This window comes from Syngnathoides biaculeatus, chromosome 4, assembly GCF_019802595.1.
Source record: "Syngnathoides biaculeatus isolate LvHL_M chromosome 4, ASM1980259v1, whole genome shotgun sequence".
Lineage (NCBI taxonomy): Eukaryota > Metazoa > Chordata > Actinopteri > Syngnathiformes > Syngnathidae > Syngnathoides > Syngnathoides biaculeatus.
Window position 1 is genome coordinate 28,853,740 of NC_084643.1, and position 20,486 is coordinate 28,874,225.

Here is a 20,486-nt window from a genome sequence, read left to right on the forward strand (position 1 = left end):
TACAAACACAATTTGAACTTAAATAGGTAACATGTTTTAGGCATCTTGTCTTCCATTTGACCATTTACAGAGGATTTAAGAATCACTCAGCAGCGAAAATATCTCAACAACAAAGCAACACACTCTTCAAATAGTTGACTAGAAAGATATGAAATGATTCAACCCTTAATGGGTACTATTCTTTGGGGGTAGCCAAGATTGTTTGCACATCTTATTATACTAATGTGTGTGTGTGTCATGGTGATGTTAGATATGCTAAATGTAGCCATATACCAAGGTTAGGGTAAGGGTACAAATGTTACGTAAACCACTGAATGTCCCATATTCTTTAAGAATACTCCACAAGGTTTTGTTGGTATGGCACTTTTTTTCAAAGCATTCTCATATTGTCTCTTTCTGATACTTTGACATGTTGGGACTCCGGCGGATGAAATCTTCAATTAATACGACCAACCACACTACCACCTGAAGACAAGCCCCCTCCAAGTAGGTGCTTTTTAAAGGTATCCCCTTCACAGACCGTGTAGGTCTTCCGAAGAATTCAGCCCTTGAAATAGGGCAGAGCTCCTGACTTTCCTTCCTTATTGTTAGATTCTAGGCTGCTGTCTAGATAACACAGGACTGTCTCTCAATGTGAGGGCCAAGGTGTGCATATGTGTAAGCCCCTGCCAGTGTGTGGTAGATGACTCATCCTAATTGGGGAGGTCCCTGATCCCAGCAGCAAAGCCCTCTCCTGCTGTTTCAGCCTCTTTAAAGAGACGAACCTCGGAAGAGAGCCGCACTCGGACACCTCAGCAATTATTGCCATTCCGTTTGACCTTATTCTGTCTTTCTCACCTTTGTCTATCTATTGTGTGCACACATGCATCTGAGTATATGCTGGTGTAAATTCCTCAAAATTAACTTCGATGTGCAAGAGCATGCATACGCAATACATGATTCACGTATGTGTGGGAACTGTACTGAGTCCGCCACTGCTCTTTCCGTATCTATGCTCACTTAAATATATACACGCACACACTCAACCCTCTAAAACGATTATATGTCAGCAATCCCTGCAATTTAGTTCCTGCTGTAGCTGCTGTGAACTCATCACACCCATCTGGGGAATTATGCAAGCTGTAATGCAGGTCTCACCTGCCAACGGTCTGCACGAGGCCTGCCAGGGACTGGCTATCGCGTGATAAGTCTGCCCTGACCAGTTCAAAGCTGATTTGGCTCCCGGGTGATTGCGAGCAGCTCGACATTTCAGTGTGCTAGTCGTGAGTAAATTCAGGCAACGTGAATGACATAATCTGAGTTCAGATGGAAAAAAGTGTTGAGAAAATATAAGGTTGCCGTACAAAGTCCCTAGATTCTCCTCTCCACTCACTCACACACAACTGTGCTGACAGTTCAATGTGAAATCATATACATTCCTATTAAAAAGAAAACAGCTTCACAATCATTTAATTGGTACAGTGGTGTTTATTTGATGAGGCTCTGACATCACCATTTTAATAGATATGCCAATAATTTCTTGTAACCCCTCCCCCCATAAAACACTGTACAAACTGTTGTACTTGATTAAAAACACAATAATGATGTAATTTAATAGAATGTAAATAATGAAACCGTTTTTGCATCATGTGTTTGTGCATGCTCCTTCTGATGTGTCACCAGTTGGCAATAAAACAGATACAAAATATATACCTAACGTAGATCACAATTATTTAGCAAGCTGCAGTAATAATGGTGCCTTTTTGCAGAGGCTAAAGAATATTTACATCTGGGTATATTGCCTGTCTACATATGTTGCTGCACTATTACAATTTAAATATTCTTCGCTTTCAGTGTTATTGATGCAAGTTTGTTGGCCCACCTTTGGCATTTCACATTGTTGCATAGAGCTAGTAGATTTTCATCAGAAAAAAATTATGAGGTTTAGTTAAATACATTGCATGTAATTCTCTGTTACATATTTAATTTGACAGTGAACTTCAAACGGAATTTACAATAAGCAGCACTTGACCTCATTTTTTAATAAATGTTAACTATCTGTCCAGCTGTTGCTGATTGTCAAGTTAATGGCCAAGCAACATCTCACCTTGAAAAACGTGTAAGATGGGTCACTTATAAGTCAAAGAACCACTGTATGTATTTTCATTTATCTTTCTAAATAAATACTGACAGAGAAATAATGTGGTCAGGATCTAAAACGTTTGTGGTCATTTCAGTGTTGTCAAGAAACCTGATGTGACATTATTTCTGTCAGCAGTAGTTTGGTCAGAAGCTCTCCTACAGTTTATGCAAACCGAGCCTGCAGGGTTCACGTGAGAAACAATGGAAGACAAAAATAATCCTTCAGTGGGCATAACAGGGTGATCTGCATGTGTCTTGTTGCCTTGGGAATCCAACATGGGATTTAGTCAATTCCTGGTCCCTTTTGTGCTAATATATAGACTCCAAAAAACGACTTTTCTTTCTCAGTACTTATTTCCAAATCCCTCATCCATCCTACAGCCGGTCTTGCCGATCCATGTTGATTTTTATTTTTCCTAGTTGACAGAAATACTTAGTATGTCACAGCGGGCTATGCTCTGAACGCCCCCTCAATGCTTATCTCTACAAAATGTGAATGTGTCATTCTACTGTAATAGAAACCATGTTGGTAACATCTTAACATGTTACATTCACTCAAATACACTGTGAAACTCTATCTTACCGCTGTGTCAAAGCTCTTTTATACTGAGGGAGTGTGGAGGGGAGAAACATAATGTTTTGCCCAAAGCACAAACTCTACAGTTCCTTGTGTGAATGCGCACACACTGCTAAGTATATTTCTTCTTTTTTAGGCGGACAATTTGAAGGGGGGAAAAAAAGATAACTCAGGAGTATTGAGCCTTTTAATGTTTTGAAGCTTGTGTATATCTCTCTCTCTTTACATTTGCAGACTAGCAGCGGTTCAGATTTCTTGAGGCAATTTGTTTCAGGTAACTGGAGCTTTCAACTGCAGTTGAGTGTATCCTGGGAGCTATTAGAGGGGGGAAAGGAGAGTGTTCAAGCTTTTCACAATGTTGATGGATCCAACATAATGAGCATGTAACTGATCGCAAAGATAGACTGATAAACCCTTTTTTTTTCCTAGTAGAGGGGAGGTGTTGTGACACAGGAGTAGAGCCAAACACAATTCTAGCCTGGAGTACAGATGTGATGCTCACTTCAATCTTAGTAGTACAGTGTTATTCACTTTCTGCCTCCATTGGGATGGCTGTAGGCTGTTTAAGCTTTTTTTTCTTTATGCAGAAATCTTGGAGTAGTCACAGTCAGCATACTGTCAGCATACTTTGCAAATCAATTAAAACTATCGTCAACTTTTTGAATGAGCTATTCCACGAAAAGATGGATGTCAGATCATTTTTTTTAAACCAATGTATTTCATCAACCAATGCCACAAGCCACGGATATTTAAAACTGATTCAGCACCAGATATATAGATCCATATGTAGTTGATTTACATTGCATTTTCACAAATGGTGACGCTATTTTCCTCATGTATTCCACCTTCTTGGTGTCCATGGCAGGGACATACTAGATGCACAAATAGACAAATGCATTTCTATGACAGAAACATATTTATCCCAAATGTATAACTCTCCATCGAAAATACAATCATACCAGCGTCGTACATTCTCTTCGTTTTGTTTTAACCTGGTCACATTTAGGAAGTCAGCATGTCCATGGGTGGACTGTCATTTTTCTGTTGGCCAACATAAAGTTTTCATGCATGCCTTTATGGTCCATTGTTTCAGTTCAACCACAAGTTAAGCTGCTGAACTCCTAAAAAGGTTGCTCGACCTGCTATGTTGAGTGAGAGTAGATTTTTCCTTGCCACTGAGTCACGTGATTGAATCATCCACTGATTTGACAAATGAGGACTTTCAAGCATTTCCTCCATTCTTTCCTCCTCAAAAGCTTTTCATGCACCCGTTTGATTCTTTTAAAGAACAGTATCAATACTCAATGACGTAAACTTGCACATCGTTAAATCAACATTCACGATTATATTGTAGGTGATGTATATCGCCTAACCCTAGTCCCAGCAGGGGATTGGAGAGCTCTATTCTAAGTGCCATATCTTTTAAATCACAGATATTTTCCAGAGATTCATAGTACCACAATCACTTGCACTTTTTCAGTTTAGATTAATAAGATGCTAATAATGATTATTCAATTAATTAATATACATCATTTCCACTTTTTTTTTTGCATTAGGTTCCTATTGTCAGGCTAATTCATAACGAAATCAATGACAGCATCTTTACTTGGTGACTGCTGGAATTAAATAAAGTTACTGTCAATGGCATATAACCATTATAACTGTTAGTTATTCAAGTTTCAGTGAAGCAGTTACACAAGCCCACATTGTCACACTCTTAACGAATAAGGTCAATTTACTTTGACATGGCACCCCAGTACCTTGAATCTCATACACTGCCTAATCTTTCCAGAAATACATGTGTTGCTGTGCATGTGGACTATTTTTTAGTGAACTGGTGTTCTTTAAATGCTTATTATTTTTACCTCACTGGAGTGTCTCAAGGACATGATAAACTCAAGTAATTTCTTGTAACACAAGGCAACAAAATCACTCAAGCAAGACCGCATATTTAAAAAAATTCACGGGGTCACCAACTAGTAACTAAAGGTACTTCTGTACTTATAAACATGCCGTTGTTTTTTTTTTTTTTTTTTTTTTGGAGGGGGTATTTGTTTGGCAAAATACTATAATTTCTGAGAAAATTGGAGAACACAGAATATTATTGTGAAAAAGTCCAAATTGTGGAAAAGTGGAAATTAATCATTCTCATCTGACAGCAACAAAAACTGTAAGATTAAAATTTCACGATAGCATTTTGGTATATTTTTCTCATTATGATAGTCCATACTCCTTCACATCGGTGTTATTTTTCAAAACCACATTCAGTTCCTATTTGGTACAGTGGTAGAACAATGAGAGGGGCCCGAGGTAAAACATGACTATTTAGGGCACGGATTCCATGGAGGGCGGCAGAGAGACAAGAGGTTGGAACAGGTGTTTCTCATGCAGACAGCGCTCGCGTAGCCTCCAGTCTTTGGTCGACTGAGACACAGTGATGTTTCTGCTTTAGAGGACATATGGTAATGAGTTTAGGCTGACTGACATGTGACTAAAACCACCATCAATGGGGAGGGTTCAGGCGGCTATTGGACATGTTTGCAGCTCGGACACAAGGACACATTTAAACAGGCTGTGTTGTTGTAATTTATGAAAGGAATGAATCAGGGTTTTGAGTCCCAAGAAGACATTTAAGGCCAGGACCGTCATTGGGTAATTATGGCATGGTTACTGTAGCTGGAAGAAAAGCTCATCTCTAGCCCTATGGCTCCGCTGGTATCTTTTGTTTAATTCCAATGTCCTTGAAGTCCCTTCACAGACAGTAATAAATACAGTTTTGTTTTACTTTTCAACCTACACATTAAATTTGACTACTTTTTCTGAACCGGAACACATGAATATAGTGCACTTAAATTAGCTAATGGAACTGGAAATGTGATTGGTGGATTAAATTGACCTCTCTCACAAATGTTATGCCTTAACTACATAGGGATTTAATTACAGCCTGGATAATGTCGTTTTTGCTTCAAAATGCATTTTAATTTGTTAGCCTGACCCTGATTATGGTGACCAAATCTTTCAGCAAATCAAATCAGGTTTGGCTCATACTGTATGCGAGAAGACATTTCAAAACCACACCACGTGATATTTCATTGAAAAAATGCGTTACATTTGAGAGACGTTATTACTTTTTCAGACTAAATCATTTTCATCGTAACTGGTTAAATTTCATTCCCCAGCCTTATTTTACAACATTTTTATCAGAAAAATTTGAAAGAATGTTAAGTTCCTGAGATCTCATCCTGGAGAATACATGGGCGTTTTTTCCATCTGATGCTTGCACAAAATTATACATCATGTGAATTCTTCTCAACGCTACATTTCCATTATGTTTCCAGTGGCCACAGCAATCACATTTTGGTCATGGTGTTGCTGTGAAACCTATTAGGCCGTACTAAAATGTGATAAATGCATTAAAACGTGACCGTACGAAAGGGACCCAACAGAACATACCGGCATCCATGGTAGCCCACAGGCACAACTGTCCTGCGCCTTTTAGCCTCCGGGATTCAGTAGCTCCTGCCATGGCCCCTCACAGATACCCTGATAGACTATGGGAAAACTTATCTAGACTTGAATATTGAGTAAAAAATGGCAGAAAACCTCGCTCCATTTCACACAAACTGTGGGGGAGAAGGGGGAGGGTATAATGCAAATGGAGCATAATAATCCGCTCATTAAACACCTTTTGTGGTTTACCTAAAAATTCAGATGCCTCTAGTTGTGTATGTGTTTTATAGTGGAAATTATGCTGTGATATCCATCAGCCAGGTGCAAAAAAATAATTCATGTACATTATTTTATACTGTATAATTCTGTGAAAACTGGCAGTTGTGAGCCTCAGTTTGAACAGCCTTGAAATTAGAGCAAATATGTCTCAAAGGCTCAGTTTAATTTACAATAGTAATGTGATACATCTGAATGGGAGGGGGTGACGTAGTCAATACAAATATTATGCTAATTTTGTTTTAAAGTTGTAAATGTGTTCTATTTAACAATAAACTACCCAATTCTGTCTCTGGCTTTAAACAAATGAATTATGCTAAGGAAAAAAATACAAAACTACTTCACATCATATAAAAAATAGATCATTGCATTTCTATCTTTGAATTAATAAATTCATTTAGAATTATAAATTTAAAGATGGATCAACTGTGAAAAAATAAAAATAAAAACGAATATTGGCATCTATGATACTGTATTCACCTGTTTTGGATAGCTATGACTGCAAATGGCAAATTCCAGTGTTTTTCCAAATATTATGGCCCCTGACATGGTCACATTTATCTTGAACATGTGGTTAGTTGCTACACTGACAGCATATATATTGTCTAAAAAATGTTAAAAGAACACTGGAAGATGAGAATGACACAATAATATCCAGACAATCACTCCATGAGGGCTGAAAATTGAAATTGTGTAAGTGAGTGGCACATTTTAAGCATGGCATCACTTTGGTGTCCTCATCCTTACCGCATGCTGCATCCCAAATCAGCCCACCTGACTCCTCTGTGATTGATTCTCTGCTCTGGGGTTGTAATCCCTGAACCCTTCCCTCTGCTGGACCTGGGGCCTCCGTTTCTTTTTGTCTCTCCGCCCTGTCTCGCTCTGAATGGCATCATCAGCTATGACAAGGGAATAAATCCGTGAGCCGCGGTCGTCATTGAGCATCCACGGAACTTCATGACAGCTCTCAATACACCCTTCGAGATTGCCCATCCCCCGCCCCCCTCAACCCCACCACCACCACTTCTTTTTTTAATCCTCATCTTCAGACAGTGGAAGCTTGCTGTCAGCATAACAGAAGCATATTAGCGGTGCCAGGCCTACCTGGACCCACCACTCCCCGACCTGTCTCCTCCCTGTAATTATCCCCTTGCCCCTTTCCCATTAACCCGTTCCCTTTGATCCCCACACATGCTGATGTTATGCAAAAGTGCTGAATGGAGAGAGGAGGATTGTGCAAAACAGCAAGCAGTTAGCCTATGGTTCTGATTTTCCTTTTCATACTATCGCGCTGTATTTATCTTCTTCTTTGTCGTGGATTAAATTAATTTCAAACGAGCCTGGGAGAACAGAAATGGGACCAAGAAGAAAAGGATGTATGGAGGAAAGTGAAAAGAAGTATTTGACACTTTTACTGGCCATCCAGGATGAATATGCAGACTTAAAAAAAAAAAAAGAAGAAGGTGCCACAAAAGAATCATTTCTTTCCCTCTCCCCTTGCATGTATCACGTAAAATGTCTTCATTAGGTCTGGGGGCCTAAAAGCAAATATCAGGGTCTGTACAATGCCGAAGGTCTGGGACTGACCTTTCTTTGGTTTTAATCATTGCAACTCTTGACAGCTTAATAAGTTGAAGGTGCTGGGTTGCAGCCGAACTTAATAAGACCCACACCAGAGTCTTGGCCACCTATGATTGCTCCCATAAGTCTTCGCACATCTGGTGCTGTGTCCTTGAGTGAAACTTATTTTCCATAACTTTTCTTTTGCACAAGTCACTATCACCTTTTGTTAAAAAGGGGGATGATACATTTCTCAAGTGTCCTGACGTGCGTCGGTCTACAGTGTTGCACAATCCATTCACATGCTTCGCTGTGTATGTAATATTTGATACCTTCAATATGTAGGAGACAAGTACTGGTAGATGAAATTGACAAAGAATCTTAAGTGAGATGAATGTATTGGCTCTGAGTAAAATCTACTACTTTCATTCATCAATAAAGTTTGAAAAGTGTTTAGATCTTTGACTATCAAGGGGGAAGTTTGCAGTTTTAAAATGGTTAGCAAGATTTGAATGTAGCCTCAATTCTCTATGGGCATTTTTTTTCCCCCAGAGTTTGATCTTCTGCCATAGTTTTACCAAAGCTCCTATAGGTGTTCCCACTGTGAGTGTGCCTGTGAGTACACGGCGAGTGGTTAACACCTCGTCAATCCTCCCTTCTGTCTCTGACTGTTTTTCCTCAGGCACTGTGGTTTGTTAAAATCATATTAGTGGTGCAAGGAATAGAAGGTGGATTTTTCTTTCTTTTTTTTTTACACAGATCATGTCACTAATGAACTGCTGTCAGGTTAACCTGACAGTTTTAACAAATAAGAGAAAATAATTTTTTTTAACTGTAAACTTTGGTTACCTTTCATTCATTTGGTATGAGTTATATGGATGAATAATGGTAAAATGTCATTTAAATAATGTCTGTAACATTTGTACAGGTCTTATGATAGCAACATCTTGACCCTGGAACGTTTATATTTACTGCATTTCCATTATTTATGAGGGAAAATTGCCAATTCAAGATCAACCTGCTTCTTTAAATGGATTGTGCTCAACCGTCGAGGTTCCACTGTATTTCAGTAGCTCAGGACATTATTCAGACATCTTCATTAGTGGCCTGAGCCCTTTGAGTGCTCTGTCTGTCTATCTGTCTGACTGCCTGATGTGGATCCTCGGAGTGTTTCAACAGCCCCATTGTTGGAAAAAAGGACCACATCTGCCCATGTTGCATGCCTATGGTTTGATCTCTGCAGTGTTGGTGGAGGGGCACGTGCACAAGTTTGAACTTTTGCGCTTACTGCTGGAAACATTTTAATGAATAGCCTTTGTTTGGGCTCTAGGTTGACTTTTGTGCAATCTCCATAGGGCCTATTGAGAATCAATGGCCAACTAGGTACCCCTAAAGGTGAGGATGAAAGGCCTTGAAGGAGATACAGGGGGCTGAAAATGGTGTTGTAGAGGAGGAAAAGATAAGAAGGGGGTATGGAGACAGCATGAAGGCATTAAAAGCAGGCCCTTGCTCTTTTAAATCCACCCGTAACAGAGACAGTGGAAATTTAAATGTAAATTGCCTATTAGATTTTCATGTAAAGCATCTCTATCCCCCTTTGTGGCTTCTGTTGGATGACGACTCGCTTCTCATGAATATCACGAGTCAATTATGTGCAATGGAGACACTGTACTAATTCTTGTTACTTTTCGATATGCTGAATACGATGTGACTGATGCACAAAAGCAAACTGTTCTCTATATTGTGAAGTCCAGGAATGTTTGGATAATTGCAGCACTTTTTTATACTACCTCAATGGATTTGAAATAAAACTATCACGAGGAGATTGAAATTTACATTTTCACTTTAATGGAAGACCATATACCATTCAGGAAATGGAGATAGGTACTGTATGTACATCAAAATTTCAGGCCTAAAGATATTCTAATATCTTATAAATTTAACCAGTTTTTCATATTTATTTTGTTGCATTTGAATGAATATGAGCAGAAAGCCTTAAACAGTCTTCTCTAAAATAGAGCTCACGGGTAACATTTCACTTAATGATTGTTTTATTTTAAAATTCATTGTGGTGGTGTATAAAGGTTTACTTTTGGATCAAACTGCATTCACCATGTGGTTTGGTTGCATTAGAAAAGCAGAATATTGGTTTGTTTTTAATTTTTTTTTTCATCTTCATGCAAATTGATCATTTCACCTACTTGACTTTATTTTTTCATTCATTTTCTGAGCCACTTATCCTCAAAAGGGTCACTGGAGTGCTGGGGTCTATCCCTGCTTTCATCAGTCAGGGGGCGGGGTACACCCAGAACTAGTTTTCAGCCAATCACAGGACACATAGAAACAAACAACCATTCACACTCGCAATCACACCTATGGGCTATTTAGAGTCCTCAATTGATGTATGTTTTTGGGATGAGGGAGAAAACTGGAGTGCTAGGAGAAAACCAATGTAGGCACAGCGAGAACATGCAAACTTCACACAGGCCTGGCTGGGATTTCAAACCCGCTCCTCAGAACTTTGAGGCCAACATTGTAACCAGTTGCACCCCCATGCCGCCACTTGATATTTTTTCTGTCCACAAATGAATCACAAACATTATACACATTGTATGCATACAGTAAATGCTCATACTATACAATATATTGTATTTTTCATAATTCCTCTTTCTGTCTGACTTAATATTCCCATATTGTTTCATTTTGTTAAATACTACAGAAATGAAAGAATGAGAGGGCGCTCATTGAAAGACTGACCTCACTCTTTATCTCCAGAGCTTTTACATCAGTGCTGACAAGTTAAAAAAAAAAAAGTTTGACCTATTGAAAGTTGATTCCTCAGTCACAACATAAACTTTTCTCAATCTTTGCTATTCCTTCATGTTTCCCATACACAAGCATCCAACTGCTCCAAAATGTTGCATCCCTTGGTCTTTGACATATGGAAATAAATGTAGCTACTCAGTGGGGTTCACACAAGAACCCGATCATTTGTGCACCCTTTGGGACTGGTATCCTGGAAATATGATATAAGTGTACATACACACTACATTATGTGCACAAGGACAATTTTGAAAATTGAGCTTTTAAGTTACTTATTAACCTTTCAAGGTAATAGTGCTCAAGCACGTATTGCACTTGTAGTTTCCAGTGAAGCAGAACTCCACCGCATCACATTTTTTTTTGTGTAGTCGTCACAACATTTCATAATGGAATTGCAAAATTCAAACGTGACATTGATGGGACTGAAGGTTAGTTGAAATGGTATTATTTTAAACTGAATACATATTTAATGAACTTGCCTGTAGCACAGTCAATTTGAAAAATTCACAGGATGCATACTTTTAATACCAAATGCAAAATGAGGATGATTTGGCTGGTCAGCCATGTCCACTGTGCGTGCGTGTGTGTGTGTATATATATATATATATATATATATATATATATATATATACATATATATATATATATATATCAATCAGAAGTCCTGGCAACTGTTAGAAGGGGCAACTCTTCACAGGGGGCACTCAAGAGACAGAGAGATATTGAGTTGGAGAGAGGGAGAACCCTGAGAAGAACAAGTAGGCGGGGTAGAGATAAGGGAAGAAATAAGTTTAACATGGACAAGAGAATATTATTAATAGGATTAAAGGCTTTTGCATATATATTCATAAAGGGGGTGAAAATATAAATGTTAAAGAGAGAATTGCATTTATTTGTTAAACTGATGTCAATACTTTATCTTTATACAGTATGCTTTACTTGAGTTTGGTAGAAGAATTCATTTTTTTATGTTTTTTACCTTAACAATGTAATTAACAGTGTATTGTAAGGCATCCATATCCAAATATATTTTATTTTTCTTTTCAAACCTATATTTTGTGTTTTTTAAATGAAGAAACTAAAACATGTAATCATAAACATGCCAGTGATTATATGTTGGTTCATAAAATAATGTTTATTGATACTATATAGCTGCTGCCAGGCTGCAACAATTCACTAAAGCGAGACAATAAAGCAGGCCACCATTTTTAATGGGAGGAGCAGCATTTGCTTATAACTATACAAAGCAGTTAACCTCTTTAGCGGCACCAAGCATTAAATCTATTTTTTCCTACGGCTTTTTCACTCACTTAATGAAAGCTATTACACTTTTAAAAATTATATCTCTACTTTGTATTGACACTTTTCTTGGGTCATTAAACACAGACGCGGCCTTATTGTTGGCAGCTTAAATGGAATCCAATCCTAAGGTAACAATATCCCTACTGTAGTTTTTTTTGTTTGTTTGTTTGTTTGTTTGTTTTGTATGGACAAATTGACAATGAGCAACTTTTAGTTAATCACGCTGCATCGCATCACAGATTTATACTATCCTCGCTAGTCCCTCTGGCTACTACTGCTTTGACCTTTTTCAAGTTTTTACCTGGGTTTTCACTGCTAGAGGTGTGTCAGAAATTTACTAGGACTTTGGTCATACAAAGATTTACATTTCAAACTAAAACTACAGGGTTTCCCCTCATTAGGCCAGTACAAGCAGACCTACAAAGTTTCAACGACATTTGCTTCGTTCAATGTGAAGAAGGTAGAAGACGTGAGAATGCACCTTCCCACGATGTCTTGAGGATCCAAAAGTTCCTGGCAACCTCCCCACTCATCCAACCTGTCTCTATGGGATTCTTTCCTTATTGCCAAGCTCAAGGGGATCATCATTGGGGTTGACATGGAGACCCTGACAACAGAGGTGCTGGGCATCCTGGAAGAATACAGATGTGCCTGAAAGCGTGGCCAAGGAGAAAGTTTGTTACACTCTGGTAGAATTACTTGGAAAGTAGGAAAACCTCTAGTTTGGATTTGAAATACATCTTTTGGGACACCAGTCGTAGAACCTTTCTGACACATATTTTGGCTTATAATGAGCACCGGGCCTGTCAGTAGCCTGTGTATTTTTCATTGATCTTATTGTGGTTAAAATCAAGGGCTGCTCATTCAACAAGTTGTTTCATGCCAACAATCTTTAAACTTCTTTAATCCTGCTGCTGCAACCTCCACTATGTACTCTGTAGTTCTTCAGCTGCTCACAAGCCTTTATGGTCTCATCGAAGCATTTTGTTACAGTTGTCTACCACCGCTTATTATCTCAGTGTCACATTATATTTCCCACATAGGAGATGTGTTCAACAGCTTCCTTAGCCTTTCTTGTCTGTTTGGAATAATTCCAAAGACATATTAAAGTACCACTTTTTGAGACTGTTGTTAAGACGGATTGCTTTCTAATTCATTTCAAATACGAGGAGTCACTCTAAAAATGTCCGCCCAATCCTTCTTCAGTTCTAATAGCCAAGCAATATCTAGTTTAAGTACGGGGACAGAAAAGCAGCTATCGTTTAGCAAACAGAATTTTTTCAGTGGATGAAGAGGGCGGGGAAAGGTTTTGGATTTTGAATGGCTCATTTTGATGAGCTTTGACAGTAATACAGCCACATTGGAAAATGTAGCAGATTTCAGTGACACGCATGTCATGGGGCTGTGGTTCTGCTCATGCTCGATCATTAGAGAAGACTTCAGTGTGAATGACTAATGGTGCTCAAGCTAACTTGTATAAACATGTCAAAGAGCAGAAAAGTTTTCGTGTCGTCTTGCTGGGTTATTCTCCAAGAGTGACAAACTTAATAGCTCATATCCCCAGGGCTAAGACGTCTGTGCTCCAACACTTGACACTATTGCTCTCGAATACCTTTAAAAATAGGACAAATGCCTCTGAAGCACCTTTACATACCCCTTTTCAAACAGTTTCCTTGTAAGCAAATACTGTTTGTTTTCCTCCCTCCATGTTTCACAGCAGGCAAGACTTTGGAAGTGGTGATGAATGAGTGGAAGCTGACTCATTATTAAAGGTGGAAGATGATTTATAAGAAGCATGTGTGTTTTCTTCTGTAGTGTAAATAAAATAGATCATTCACGTAATGCAAGGCTGGGGAGGAATATTGATTTATGGTGTGTTAAAATGCCCAGAGAGCAAAAGGCTGAAGCACTCTCGGACATGCAGCCATGACATTGCCCTACCACAACGCTCTAGCTTGACTTTGGAGAGCTCACGCTGCTGTTTTTGCTATCTTTCTCTGCATCCTTATCTCCATTTCTGCCATTCTGGATTTATTTGTCTCAGACTTTTTGGAGGGTTCCCAGGATTGTTCTGAGGTCATTCCTAGGACATATTAATGATTGTCTAAACATGAGACACTTGATACTTTACTGGATTGTGTAACTAATCTCTGATTTTGTAACTGGAGAAAACATCCTTGTGTGGTTTGGGGTTGGGTTTGATCAAGCAAGAAAATGTTTATTATTATTTTAATTTGGGTTGGTTTACTGTTACTACAGTATACTTTGCAGAAAAGACACAGACACACAACATTAGAGGTTAGAGTTAGAGGACATTTACAATGAGGGGTCCACTGCTTTAAATGACTCACTACTCATCCTTGATGTCCACTCTAAGAAACATTGGATGTGCCAGTTTCTTTGGCAGGTGGCCACCCATCTACAACCAGGGTATTGATTCACTTTGGACCTCACTTTATTTCTCAACTTCAAACCCTCATCCTGATGGAGTGTCTCTATTTAGGTGTTTGAAAGGAGAGTTAAACCACAGTAGTCTGACATAAGTAATCTTCACATCAATCTTGGCATCTTTTTTCTGATGATACACAATCAGGAAGAATGTTTTCACCACCTGTGTTTGTAGTACTGTAATTCCCAACAGCACACAAACTATAGTTTACATGTTGACATTGCAGTGTCATCAACCTCACTAATTCAGTTTCATTTGCATGTTCACCCCAGTCTTGCATGCTCCAGTCTTTGGCTATTGCGATTTCTTCCCACATGCCAAAAAAATGTGCATGTTAGGTTAATTGAAAACTATTAAAAAAATCTTACATTTGGTGTATATTTCTTCCTTTTGGACTGAACTATGCAGCTGTTCAATGTAATTTTGTGTGAGATCCTTTTAGAGAATAGTCTGCTTCAAAACGCAAACAAGCACATTTAGCAACAAAATCATCTTGCACATTAATTTAGATCCAAGATAAGAAAATATAACAGGATACTACAAAGGCAGAATAAATCACCTAACCTAGTGAGATGTGACAAAGTGTGTGGACATTTGGGTTTACCTTGTTTCACTAAAAATAAAACAATCAGAGCCAGATGATATAACAGATGAAATACACTAGGGCAACCTCGGATATCTTTCTCAACCTCCCTGTCAATGCTTTGTGTTTCCATGTCTCTCAAAGGAAACTTTTTGTATAGCCATTCGTAGTAATGTAGCTAGCCACGTAGCTATGCCATAGGACATGCCATAAGATCAACCCCAAATTAATGAGCTCTTTGTTGTCATTCTCTAATCAACTGGTGATCAATCAAGGGTCTAAGAATACCATTAAACATAGGTCACTGTCTGAGTTGTGGTTCACTCAGCTGACTTCTCTGCAGCCAGTGTTTGGTCATTTTCAGAGTAACTCAGTGAATTTGGGAACGTCATTATGAAGGATTGGCTGTCTCTATATCTGCCCTCTGACCAGTCCAGGCCCAAAGTCTGCTTTCTTTATGACCCTGAACAGATGGCGAAATGAAGAAGTCAACATGTTGTTGACATCAAAAACACTAATCTTGAATGTTCATTTACTTGTAGCATCTTACCCTTTTCAAGAGTGACTGGCACCTGGAAAGGGTCTGTCTGATGGTTGGTCAAGCACCATAACTACTTTCATGTCTCACCATGGTTATTATTGCCTCATCTTTAACTGAAAAGTTAAGTGTACCAATGGAAATTTGTAGCTTACTGCAGCTCTTGTTGTGTTACTGCAGTTGATAAGAATCTCTTTTTAAGTCAAGCCCTTCCAGGCCCACTAACGGCTGCTCACTGTTCACTGGGGGCATGCCCTCATTTCATGTGTGATGTTGGAGAAGGAGTGATGGAGAGAAAAGAAGAGGGGGAGTGGAAGAAAAAAGTGGAGGAGGGGAATAGAAATGCTCCCGTTGTGCCCCAACTTCAGCTGGGGTTGACACACTTAGCAGGCAGCATTCTGCCATCTTGCCCAGCATCGCAACTGAGATGTTTCCTCCCTCTAAATTGAGGACACGCATTGAACCTGATGGAGGAGACTTGAATCAGCCTGAGAGATGGTTGCTAATGGTATGTCTCAAGATTTAGAGTTGAAAACTTAAGACTCGTGTTGAGTTGGGTGACAATGGAGTGTTCCCCTCATATGCTTTGTTGTGGAGCCAGGTAAGTGACATTATTTTACATGGACTGACTAATATCATTCAAGTCTTTGACCATGTGCAATACAACAAAGCCTGTTGTTGAAGAAAATTTGGTTTGGCACCTCTTATTTCTTTGAAAACGCCAAGTTGGAATTTTTTGCTGAATGTTCTTGATATTACACTTAAAACAGCGGAATAAATAATCCTCCACCTTTATACAGACCAATGATAAAAACCTCTTCCACAAAACTTACTTACCTTTTCAAGACTGCTTCCCAAATCACATCCCTACACTTCAGTATAGTAGCATATTTATGTAAATGTACCAACGTGGAAGGGATCTTAGTGACACCAATCCCGGTGGGCAATTACAAGAAATTAATTACCAACCATTCCTGTATTAGGGGTTTATTCCAAAATAAAGCAAGTTAATTTATTCATTTTGACGCTGAAAATTGATTCAATGAGGATTAGGGAAAGCTATTTGCTAAACAAAATGGGAGCGTGAAAAGGGGAAATGAAGAAGGGGTTAAAAAAAGAATATGGGAGAAATCCTTTAAAATGTGGTAATTAGTGGATGATGTGCTCCCCGTGTGTGTCCCAAATTCTCACTGCAGTCATTTAGTGTGGGTTTTCATGTCATTTTTCGTTGTATCTTCTTAAGTGTTGTTAAAGGGGTCCTGTGGAGGGAAGCAGTTTCCATAAAGAGAGAACGATGATAATGTGTGTGGAACCTGTGGGACTGAGGTCCAAAAGGTAGACTGGGGAACAAAAAGAATGAGTTTGGACAAGATGGTGACATTTTCACACCATTATCCAGATCATCATCAAATGTATTGAGTTCTTCTTGCTGGAACTCAAACATGTTTTCTCATATTATTAAAAAGATTAAACATGTTAACAGACTATGAAAACAATGGCGTTGCTTTTGAGTCTGAAGGAGATAAGGAACAAGGAAAAGGATTGATCATGAAGAGAAAAATGTCACACATCTTTTGAAAGGAGCATCATCATTTTCTCTGTGGGACACCATTGTGGTAATAGGTGTTGAATAAGTGCTTTGTTGCCTGTTGTTTTTTTTGTTTGTTTGTTTGTTTGGTCTGGATTTGCTTTATAAGTCCAGTTAGGTTGCAAAAGTGTTCTTTGTGTGTACCTTAGAACCAAATTCAGAACTCCAGTATAGTATGCACACCACACACATAACCCCTTTCAACAACAGCATATTTTGGAGTACTTAATGGTGTTTGTGGTTTAAAACCAATAATTCCGTGAAATCTATGTTTGTGGTTTCTTTAATAAATAAATAAATAAATAAATAAATAAATAAGAATGTGAGGGATCCTTTAGTGCCTATGATGCTTTTGAGATAGACCCCCACAGCAAAATCTAAAGAACACAGCACTCATTAAGGCCAGCTGTCAGACATCCATTTGATGGACGCAATGGAGACCAATTCGGCCTGGTTTTCTTCCATTCATTTCACTACTCACTCAATTTCTTTCTGCTTTTTTGCATTCTTTTTTTTTTCTGCATCTGGGGGGATGGGCAAGCAAGCCTTTAGTTGGTGCCAAGCCCTGAATGGACTTTTGTCTTGCTCATTTTCTTGGTTCTGTGTCAGCTGCATTGTGGCCCCCTGTGAAGCCCTTTGCGGCCTTAGAGGCATCTTCTTGCTTGTTAGCATTCAGTGCAGGCTTGCTAGTACCCCATTCTGCCATAGGGTCCCATATTGGACTGGCTTTTCCCTAGAGGCAAGCGCAATTAGTGTGGGTTTCTTTTGGACCTACAATTTAGTATGTCTCTAGCTCTGTTGTCACTAAATGAGATGTCTAAAATTTCTTGGGCTGGCACGTATAAATAACTTTCCAGATTCCCTACAATTCCCATTTTTCAGGCCAGGGACATGACAAATATCATTGTTAGCTAGTATGAAATGTCTGAGTAGGCGGTCCAGAATTCCTGGCATGTACTTCTATCAGGAAGTGCAACCAAACTAATTATTCTGAACATTTTAAAAAGATTGGATTGCATCCACCGGGCCTTCACAATAATGCTGGGCATTTTATCCGTGTGTGTCAATTGCAAGCAATAGCAGTGCATCCGTTGTTTTGTCCTTGTTTGATGCAATAAGAAAAATGTGATTCCGGCTCATACACTTGATGAACAGCACTTTATCATGGCATGGAAAAATTTGATTGAAATAGTGTGTGGGTTGTTTAGTCGAAGGCCAAAATTATCATCAAGAAGCTGTGTACCATGTCTAGTACTTTGTCCTCGACCCAGATACTCTGGTAAAGGAGATTCTTAATCTCCATGAGGCTTTCCTAGTTGAACTATTTCAGGAAGAAATAAAAACATAAATGTGGATAGTATTCCAATATTTTTCAATGAGCTTTGCAATGAAATCATGAGATTATTATAGCCAGTAAAATGCGGGACAAAAAAGTTGGTTACAGATTAAGGATGAGGAGTCAAATGTGTCTTTCTCCAGATTGGATCACATTTAAATGAAATGTTACACATGTGCATTCTTACTCCCCTCACCTACTTTAGCAAATGCCTGGATTATTATGCAGCAGGGCTGTCAGTTTGCCTAATTGCTGTCTACTGTCTACATGCACATGTACCAGAGAAGATATGCTCTGCTCTGGTAATTCTTGATGGGAGCATATGTTCATGTAAAGTATAGGTGAGTGGCAAACAGTCCATCGTCTCATGCATCTTGTTGTCCACGAGAGAGACATTTCTCTAGGGCGTAGAAAGACTGCGACTGTGTTGCCTAACCTGATGTCTCTGAATTTGTATTCATTTCTCTTACGTGTAGCATAATTTAGATCATAGAACCCGAAAAGAAATTGTGACAATAACCACCTAGGTATGGGAAGAAAAGCATGTTTTCACAAAATTAATAAGTAAAATGTATTCAATTGTTACATTTCAGTTGTTAATCTTAAACATTTACTACCTTGTCAAAACAAAGAACAACTAGAATGGAAGAACAGCCTAACTCAAATCTTAGCATTTCTATCTTTTACTAATCTGTGAAAGGAGTTTGCTGACAAAAAAAAAAATCTGCTTAACTATCATTCACCAATCTGTGCTATACCATATTGCAACAGTTATAGTAGACTTTATTTCATCCAAATGGCACATTACAAAATATTTTCTTTCTGGTTCCATCTACTTTCAGTTAATAAGGCTACCGAATGAGATGTTCTTTTTTACCCCAAGACGTACCACAAAATCTTATTGATTGGAATTTTAAATCGATCGAAATCCAATTTCTCAAAAAGATTTACCATTCAGATATTGATCATTTGATTGCTCATGGCCACCCAACCCACACCTTCCACAACCGCACCCGGCAATTTAATCTGTTTAGGCCTCTTTATTCTCCCACAGTCGACGACCCCCCTTTTGCATCACGTGACCTGCACTGTTTAGCACTTCTGTGTACCTTGCCGCACATTCGGTTAAAGCCGCATACCTCATCTCTTGTGAGTGGGCCGTTTTAATCACACGCTGTGATGACGTAATCCCGCTCCAAATACAATTTACACCGCCGCCCTCTTTATTGATTTTGCAAGCATAATTAAACATCAACTTTGTTGATGTAGGTCCAGTTGTTCAAGCAGACATTGTTCTATGGTCACCGTTGTTCTTGGTTAGTCCCTTGTTACGGAAATTAAAGTAAAAAAAAGGTCACCGGAAATGACCAAATTGTGCTGGGGAAACTCCACCCTATGGCATCTTAGTCTATACCAGCTCTAGTGACACTTCTGACTTGGAGAAGAACTGTAGCACATTTGCAAAGTTGTGCACATGGGTTTCGCTCGAGTATATAAGCAAAATACACGTGAGTTAGGTGCAGTGATGTCAGTGCGGTCAATGAATGTGTGAGTATAAAGAGGCCTTCAATCTTTATTTCAGTCTCTTGCCCTCAAAACATCTGCATCCAGTACCCCTTAGCCTACTCCATGGAAAAACAGCAAATTCAAGAAAGATGATACATAGCACTTATACCATGTGCAGTATGTGTGTCACAATAGCATGTTACCCTAAAACCTACCCTCAATGTGTGCATGAATGTGAAATGACATTCTGGTGTGAATGGGATGTGTGAAAGAAAAAGCAATATTGTCGTATTGAACTCGGGCACTCCTGAAATAAATCTATTATCTTGAGGTGCAGCTGCCATGTCTGATACAAGATGCTTGACAATTTCTCCACG

At 38.9% G+C, this 20,486-nt stretch overlaps 1 long non-coding RNA gene across 4 annotated transcripts in view; it reads left to right on the forward strand.

Annotated features, from left to right (window-relative positions):
* LOC133499947 (uncharacterized) overlaps window positions 1-20,486 on the forward strand; it is a 148,389-nt gene that overhangs the window by 22,981 nt on the left and 104,922 nt on the right. Inside the window, exon 2 of one of the 4 annotated variants that reach the window (XR_009794792.1) lies at window positions 472-486. The exons of the other annotated variants lie outside the window; for them this stretch is intronic. This is a non-coding gene — a long non-coding RNA (uncharacterized LOC133499947). The remainder of the gene's footprint in view (window positions 1-471; window positions 487-20,486) is intronic. 4 annotated transcript variants of the gene reach the window in all.